The sequence below is a fragment of the Jaculus jaculus genome, chromosome 5, assembly GCF_020740685.1.
Source record: "Jaculus jaculus isolate mJacJac1 chromosome 5, mJacJac1.mat.Y.cur, whole genome shotgun sequence".
Lineage (NCBI taxonomy): Eukaryota > Metazoa > Chordata > Mammalia > Rodentia > Dipodidae > Jaculus > Jaculus jaculus.
In genome coordinates, this window is record NC_059106.1 from 114241668 (window position 1) to 114251236 (window position 9569).

The window sequence follows — 9569 nt, forward strand, 5'->3', positions numbered from 1 at the left end:
TTTCCGGTCTGATGTTAAGGTCTTTAATCCATTTGGACTTAATTCTTGTGCATGGCAAGAGAGAAGAATCTATTTTCATCCTTCTGCAGATATTTATCCAGTTTTCAAAACACCATTTGCTGAAGAGGCTGTCTCTTCTCCAATGAGTATTTTTGGCATTTTTATCGAATATCAGGTGGCTATAGCTACTTGGGCTTACATCTGGGTCCTCTATTCTGTTCCACTGATCTACATGTCTGTTTTTGTGCCAGTACCATGCTGTTTTTGTTACTTTGGCTCTGTAGTATAGGTTAAAATCAGGTATGGTGATACCACCAGCCTCTTTTTTGTTGCTCAGTATTATTTTAGATATTCGAGGTTTTTTGTGATTCCAAATGAATTTTTGGATTGTTTTTTCTATTTCCATGAAGAAAGCCTTTGGAATTTTGATAGGGATTGCATTAAATGTGTAGATTGCTTTAGGTAAGATTGTCATTTTCACAATATTGATTCTTCCAATCCAGGAACAAGGGATGTTTCTCCACTTTCTAGTGTCTTCTGCAATTTCTCGCTTGAGTGTTTTAAAGTTCTCATTGTATAGATTCTTTACTTCCTTGGTTAGGTTTATTCCAAGGTATTTTATTTTTTTTGATGCAATTTTGAATGGGAGTGATTCTCTGATTTCATCCTCTGTGTGTTTGTTGTTAGCATATACGAAGGCTACTGATTTCTGTGTATTTATTTCGTATCCTGCTACATTGCTGTAGGTTTTGATCAGCTCTAACAGCTTGCTAGTAGAGTCTCTAGGGTCCTTTATGTATAGAATCATGTCATCTGCAAATAATGATAACTTGATTTCTTCCTTTCCAATTTGTATCCCTTTTATGTGTGTCTCTTGCCTTATTGCTATGGCTAAGACTTCCAAAACTATATTAAATAAAAGTGGGGACAGTGGACACCCTTGTCTTGTTCCTGATTTTAGTGGAAAAGCTTCCAGTTTTTCCCCATTTAGTAATATGTTGGCTGTAGGCTTGTCATAAATAGCCTTTATTATATTGAGATATGTTCCTTCTATTCCCAGTCTCTGTAGGACTTTTATCATGAAGGGATGTTGGATTTTGTCAAATGCTTTCTCTGTGTCCAATGAGATGATCATGTGATTTTTGTCCTTCAACCCGTTTATGTAATGTATTACATTTATAGATTTGCGTATGTTGAACCATCCCTGCATCTCTGGGATAAAGCCTACTTGGTCAGGGTGAATGATCTTTTTGATATACTCTTGTATTCTGTTTGCCAATATTTTGTTGAGAATTTTTGCATCTATGTTCATGAGGGAGATTGGTCTGTAATTTTCTTTTTTTGTTCTATCTTTGCCTGGTTTTGGTATCAGGGTGATGCTGGCCTCATAGAAGGAGTTTGGAAGAATTCCTTCTTTTTCTATTTCCTGGAAAAGCTTAAGAAGCAATGGTGTTAGCTCTTCCTTAAAAGTCTGGTAAAATTCAGCAGTGAATCCATCTGGGCCTGGGCTTTTTTTAGTTGGGAGATTATTGATAACTGTTCGGATCTCCATGTTTGTTATAGGTCTATTTAAGTGATTAATCTCATTTTGATTTAATTTAGGTAGGTCATATAGATCAAGGAAATCATCCATTTCTTTCAGATTTTCATACTTTGTGGAGTATATGCTTTTGTAGTATGTCCCTATGATTTTTTGAATTTCTCTGGAATCTGTTGTGATGTTGCCTTGTTCATCTCTGATTTTATTAATTTGTGTCTCTTCTCTCTATCTTTTGGTCAGATTTGCTAAGGGTTTATCAATCTTGTTTATCCTTTCAAAGAACCAACTCTTTGTTTCATTAATTCTTTGGATTGTTCTTTTTGTTTCTATTTCATTAATTTCTGCCCTAATCTTTATTATTTCTTCCCGTCTACTAATTTTTGGTTTGCCTTGTTCTTCTTTTTCCAAGGCTTTAAGGCGAAGCATTAGGTCGTTTACTTGCGACCTTTCTAATTTCTTAATATCGGCACTCAAGGCTATAAATTTACCTCTTAGAACTGCCTTCATTGTGTCCCAGAGATTTTGGTATTTTGTGTTCTCATTATCATTTGACTCTATAAATTTTTTGATTTCCTTTTTGATTTCTTCATTGACCCACTCATCATTTAGTAGTGTATTGTTTAGTTTCCATGATTTTGTGTATGCTCTATAGCCTTTCTTGCTACTGATTTGTAGTTTAATTCCGTTGTGGTCAGATAGAATGCAAGGAATTATTTCAATTTTCCTGAATTTGTTAAGATTTGCTTTATGTCCTAATATATGGTCTATTTTAGAGAATGTTCCATGTGCTGCTGAAAAGAATGTATATTCTGCAGCCTTTGGATGAAATGTCCTGTATATATCCGTTAGGTCCATTCCTTCTATGACCTCATTTAGTCCAGATGCCTCTCTGTTTATTCTTTCCCTGGATGACCTGTCAATTGATGAGAGTGGGGTGTTAAAGTCACCCACCACCACTGTGTTTGGTGTTATCTGTGACCTCAGTTCTAATAGTGTTTGTTTGACGAATTTGGGAGCCCCCATGTTAGGTGCATATATGTTTAGAATTGTAATGTCCTCCTGTTGGAGTGTGCCCTTAATCAATATAAAGTGACCTTCCTTATCTTTCTTGACTAACGTCGGACTAAAGTCTACCCTGTCTGATATTAGGATAGCAACCCCTGCTTGTTTTCTAGGCCCATTTGCTTGAAACACCGTCTTCCAACCTTTCACCCTAAGATAATGTCTATCCTTTGTAGAAAGGTGAGTTTCTTGGAGACAACAAATTGTAGGATCCTGCTTTTTAACCCAGTCTGCAAATCTATGTCTTTTCGTTGGGGCATTGAGACCGTTGATATTAAGAGATATTATTGTAAGGTGTGTATTTATGTTTGCCATTTTTGTGTGTGTGTGTGTGTGTGTGTGTTACTGGTTCTACCTGTGCTCTCTTCTGTTAACTGGTATTTGAGTATAGCTGGTTTTTTCTAGGTTCCTTATATGTGTGCTTTTCCTTTTGTTCTGCATGGAGGATTCTATCAAGTATTTTCTGTAGAGCTGGTTTTGTCTTCAAATACTCTTTTAACCTGCTTTTGTCATGGAATGTCTTTATTTCTCCATCTATTTGAATGGATAACTTTGCAGGATAAAGTAACCTTGGTTGACAGTTGTTATCTTTCAGAACTTGGAATATATCACTCCAAGCCCTTCTGGCTTTAAAAGTTTGTGTTGAATAATCTGTTGTAATCCTGATGGGCTTGCTTTTGTAGGTAACTTGATTTTTCTCTCTAACTGCTTTCAATAATTTTTCTTTGGTTTGTGTGTTTGGAAGTTTGATTATAATATGGCAAGGGGAGGTTTTTTCTGGGTTTTGTCTGGCTGGGGTTCTAAAGGCTTCCTGTATCTGTATTGGCACCTCTTTCCCAATTTGGGGGAAATTTTTCTCTATGATTTTGTTGAAGATGCCTACTATGCCTCTGGAGTGGAGTTCTTCTCCTTCTACTATGCCCTGAATTCTTATATTGGATCTTTTCATAGTGTCCCGAATATCTTGAAATTCCCACTCATACTTTTCTATAAGTTTGTCTTTCTCTTTGTTGGACTGCATTAGGTCTGCCACCTGGTCTTCTAGCTTAGATATTCTGTCCTCTCCCTCATCCATCCTACTGGTGAGATTTTCTACAGAGTTTTTTATTTCATTAACTGTGTTCTTCATTGCTAGTAATTCTGACTGGTTTTTCTTTATTATTTCTATTTCCCTATTTATGTCTTGTATTGCCTTCTTTATTTCATTAAATTGGTGTCCTGCCTCTTCTTTGATTCCTTTGATTTCCTCTTTGATTTCTTCCTTGATTGTTTTCATGTGTTCTTTGACCTCTTTGAACATATTTACAATCATTCTTTTGAACTCTTTCTCAGGCATTTCCTCTAACTCTTTCTCTCTGGAGGACATTTCTGATGCATTAATACTTTTAGGTGGATTTATATCATCTTGTTTTTTAGTGTTTCTTGTGTTATATTGTATATATTTTTGCATCTTGCATTAAGTTTATGCTTGGATTTTCTAGCTAGCTGTGTATTCTTAGCTGTATCAATTGATTTGATGTAATATATTTTCAGGGTAGGACCTTAAGGTATTAGGTGTGGCTCTTAAGACTCTCAGAGTATCTACAAAGATGTTCTTAGGGGTTGAGATTCCCTGCTATAGGAGTATTCAAGCAGGCTGAGTGGAATAAAATACAGGTAGATTCTAAAATTTAACTAAACACTGTACACATTCAATCAAAAACAGCCCCCAGTATGTATGCAAGAGTAGTTATTATAATGACCAGATCTTCTATCAACAAAGAGGTTTAGATTTCTGGTCTGTTGAGGGATCCAAGTCAGCTTGTGACCAAGTGAGACCCTTCCCTGGTGCAATCCCAGTTTCCTTGGGTGATTTTGGTCTCAGTCAAGTTGTTGCCTGGGTCGTCGGGCTGCTGTTCTGATTTCTGGAGCTGGGCACTTGCTTTTCCTACGGGGCAAACCGAGCCGCTGCTGCTGCCTCTGCTGCTCCTATAGCTGCCACCACTGGAGCCACCACTGCTGCTGAAGCTGCCGCTGCCGTGACCACCGCCGCTGCTCCCCCCGAAGCCGCTGCTGCGGGATCTGCCGCCACTGCCGCTCTTGTGTCCGCTGCTGCTGGGGCCGCTGGTACCGGTGCTGGAGCCGCTGAAGTTGCTGCCGAACTCTGCTCCTGATTGGGTCCCGCTGTCAGCCCAAGTTGGCGTGGCCGGTCACGGGCCGCTGCTGTGTTCGCTGGAGCTGGGTTCAGGCGGTGGGGGAGGGGAGGGAGCCGCGGCTGCTCTGCTTGTCTCGCTGCTCCACGTGTTCTACCTCGCGGTCTTCTCCTCCCCTGCTCGCTGCCGCTCTCTCCTCACGTTTCCCGAGTTGCGGAGAGCGCGGTGTGAGGGGAAAATCCCGCACCTGGCTTTACCACTTTATTTTTATTAGGCAGGCCTCTCATTGAACCTGGAACTCACAATTTGACGAAAGAAGGTAGTGAGCAGACCCTGCCCATCCCCAGTCTCTGCCTCTCCAGAGCTGTGATTAGAGATGTGTGCTGCCACACCTGGCTCTTGAGGGAGTGTGGGGACCTGAGCTCAGGGCCTCATGCTTGCACAGCGGACACTTTACCCATAGAGCCATCTCTCCAGACCATGGACACTTAAGAACTGGCCTGGTTGACTACAGAAACACAAACCCTGAAACGCAAACCCTAGACTACGAAAGCTTCTGGTTGACTTTCTCCTGCCTCAAGACCAGAAGACCTTGCTTGCTTCCTCTGCTGGGCTCATGAGCACGCTCTCTCTGGAATGCTCTTAGTTGCTTGCTGGACCCATACTGCCCTGCCCAGTTCCCATGCTGGTCATCAGATCCTTGTTAAAAGGCAAGGTTGGTACAGGAGTCAGATTTCCTGGGAAAGTAGAGGGGGAACCCATTGAGATATTGCTATGTGTTCTCCCGGTGTTAGCTCCTTCCCATTGTGATCAGGCAGCTAGCCTTTAGGTTTATTCCTGCCAGAGGCACTTTTAGAAAGTAGTCTTGGCTTGTCTAAATTAAAAGAAATAAAGAAAGAAAATTAAAATTTAAATTTAAAAAAGGCCCAGCCAGGTGAGTGCCGCACCTTTAATCCCAGCACTCGGGAAGCAGAGGTAGGAGGACCATTGTTAGTTCGAGGCCACCCTGAGAATACATTGTGAATTCCAAGTCAGCCTGAGCTAGAGTGAGACCCTACCATGGAAAACAAAACAACAAACAACCAAACAAAACAACCAACTGCAAACTCAAAGCTCTTGGGAAAGATGGTGCTAATGTCCTGCAGGGGGCGCCTTTAAGAGGCGTATGAAAAGATTTTCTTTTAGCCTGGAGAGGGCTGGGAAGACTGAATAAAAGGCAGAGCCATGGTGCACCTGGGTCACCTAGTTCCCAGAGCACCAGCCTTGCCAGATACTACTGCGCAAGAAATGTCACATAATACCACAAACCCACCAGACTGGAGGGCTGGAGCCAGGCTGCCTCCTTCAGCACATTGGAGCTCCATAAGCTAAATTCAAGATGACCTCAAAGAATGGAGGAACTTCACTTTTCAGATGGCAGTGACCCCTGGGGTGACTCAAAACTCACCAAAGTGCTGAGAAGAACTGGCAGTGGAGTGTTCAGTACTAAACAATATATCTCTGTCATACCCTTTAAGGCTTAGGGACCATTGGAGAAGAGGTGGTGGAAAGAAGGTAAGAGCCAAAGGAATGGGAGGACTAACTACGACACTGTCTTCCAGACACAGTGGCCTTGATATTATAACCTCTCAGTGGCTGGCATAATAGGAAGGAAAAATGTCGACACTGAAATAGGAAAGATTTGTTAGAAAGAAGAGATTCAGTGGAGAGGGGATTTGGGAGGGGAATTGGGAGGGGACTATGACCATGATATATTGTCTCTATGTGTGGAAGTTGTCAAAAAAAGTTAAAAAGAAAAATGAATGGAAGCTCAGATTCAGTAGAGCACCTGTGGGTCTCGGATCCCATGGCTCCTCTGTGGAGTCTGAGCTGAGTGCATGCACAAGGCTCTGCTGCTGGTGCGAAAGGCTTTTGTTCCTGGCATTCCTTTAATACCATGGAGCGGCCACACTACACCGAAGCCTGAGCTGAGAATGGCATAGACTTGCTGGCTGGGGGAAGGAATGACCTTGAATGGTTTGGGCTGGTTGGGAGTCATCTTTAGTCCAAGGTGGAGTCCTTGGCTTCATAGGTATCTGGTACCTGAACATGACTAGAAGTAAATCCCCACTGCTTGCATGATGCCTGCTGCATGGGATCCCACTTGCAGGGATTCTGAGGTGTGCTCTGTCATACATTAAGCTAAAAGAAAGGTAGGACCTGGTGAGGTGGCTCAGGGGACACAGGGCTTCTGCACAAGCATAAGGACATGGGTTTGAATCCCCAGAGCCATATAAAATGTCAGCTATAGTGTTGTGTACTTAATCGCAGTGCTGGGAAGGTGGAGACAGAATCCCCAGAGCTCACTGGCTAGATAGCTTAGTGAATTGGTAAACTCTAGGTTCAGTGAGAGACACTGTCCTAAACAGTTAAGTGGAAAAGGACTAAGAAACACAAATACAAACACACACATATACATGCACACCACACAAACAAACAAGCAAAAAGTACATACATGTGCACAGCACACACACACACAAAGATGCATAGACATACACACTACACACACACACACACACACGCAACAAACAAGGAAGGCAGGGTGCAGAAGGCTCCATCCTGGTCTGTTCTCGGGTGATAAAAATAGCTCAGGGTGAGAAGCCTTGCTGTCCCTGAGCTTGTGTGGGCCTGTCCACAGAAATCTGTAGACACAGAGCTTCTTTGAAAAGTACTTGAGTATGGGGCAAGATGTGCCCTCAAGAAGAAGCCAGCCATGATCAGTTTGAACCAACGAAAATTTCCAGCCTTGAAAATGAGGAATGGCTGAAGGTTCTCAGTGTCCATTACCCAGATTTACTTCTGCACCTGGGACTCTGTTGTCTTACCTGAGTTTGGACCATAATTAGGTAAAGGAATGAGTGCCTGCCTTAAAGCTTGGGAGGTCCTAGGGCTGGGCATAGTGTAGCACTTTTCAGATAATGTGGCTCTGAGGGTACCTGAGAATACACATAGTGTCTTCTCATGTCCTCTTGTCGGGAGACCCACTCACCGTCCTAGAGGAGTTCTAGATCCACCTTTCTCAATGGTGGCTAAGTTTCCTAGTGATTAAAGTGGCACCTGGGGGCTGGTGAGATGGCTTAGTGGTTAAGGTGCTTGCCTGTGAAATCCACAGACCCAGTTTCAATTCCCCAGAACCCATGTAAGCCAAATGGACATGGTAGCACATGGGTTGAAGTTCGGTTGCAGTGGTTAGAGGCCCTGGCACACCCATTCCTTTCTGTCTCTCAAGTAAATAAATAAAGTCTCACCTGGTAAATGTTGCAGAGCCAGGTGGGGGGTGACAGCAGACTTCAGGTGGGTCATGGAATCACAGTCCTCCAGAGTCACTCTGTAAAGACAGCAGCCCCGCCTCACAGAGCAGGTACCTTTGTGAGAATTAGCACAGACCCCATCTGAGCAGGGTTACTATGGGAAGTCATTGTCCCTCTGATCTAAACAGGGCGTGATAACAGGGCTCTGGCCCAAGGCTAATGGCCTGGACATGAAGGAAAAAGGAAGGCCAGGTGTGCAGAGATGAAACTGGAGGGTTTCCCGGGAGGGGTGAGGGCACTGAATTATCCCTACTAGAGCAAACATTCTTAAAATTCAGAAAACTGTATGGAAGAAAATCCCTGTCACCTCAGCATTTGAACTTCAAGCTTCTGAAAGTTAAATGTAGAGGTCACTGGACCCAGAGATCATCTAAAATCCCTCCTTTGGGTGTTGCTGGGGGTCCTGCTGGCCAAAGGAAACTGGGTGTCCCTCAGCTGCTGGAGCCAGCTGCTTCCTCACTAGCCTGAGGCCAGGCCCAGGGACAGACTGCTCACACAGCCAGACCCATGGGTGGGGGGATTCCTTTCTTCTTCCTAAGATTCAGCAAGGAGCTTTTCTTGGCTCCTAGCCCCTGGAACTCCTTCAGGCTCCAAGTAATTGTTCATGGAGTCACACTCTTTTGAAAATGTTTCTTGAAACTTTTTTCTGTCTCATCCTTAAACTTCAGTGGGGTGGGGCGGGGATGGGGGCGGGAGGCAGGGGTGGACATAAGTCTGTAAGAAGAAGAAAACAAGCCCGTGAAATGTCTCCCTGCTCCCATAGTTGGGCCAGTTCTCTTAATCCCCAACAGCTGTCTCTCCTGTGCAAAACCTAGCCTCCTTTTGGCCACAGCCTCCTCTGGACAGCAGCTGCTTCCTGCCTGCCTGCCAGAGGTCTGTTGTAGGTTCCTTCTTTCCTCAGCCATTCCCAGTGGAGTTCAACAACACTCCTACACGTTAGTGTTCCAACCCTTAACAGAAAGTGACCTATTGGGATGGGTGTGGGTCAGTTAAAGCTTCAAGAGTCTGAAGAGGTCATGAGGCACTAAAGATGGAAGTGGCAGAGGAGGATCTTTTAGGCTCAGATGGCAACATGTGCCAAGAAGGGAAGGATAAGCCAATTGAAACATCACAACATCATGTGCTTTCAAACATCACAGCCTGCCGCCTCATACCTCCATACTGGGAACACCTCAAACTGAACCCAGAACTTTATCCTTTCCCTAAGTGGGGAAGCGAATGCAAACAGCTTCTGACCCCACACATGGAGGTTAATTATCCTTTAGGGAAAATTCTTTCTCCTTCTCTCCTTTCCTTCAACATCAAAAGAAATCTTTTGGTGCACACCTTTAATCCCAGCTCTCAGGAGGCAGAGTAGGAGGATCAAAGCCAGGCTGGAACTACAGAGAGTTCCAGCTCAGCCTGGGCTATCGTGAGTCTCTACCTTGTAGTAAGATCTCTACCTTGCAAAAAAAAAAAAAGAGCCTTTGAGTCCCCAAAATAAAA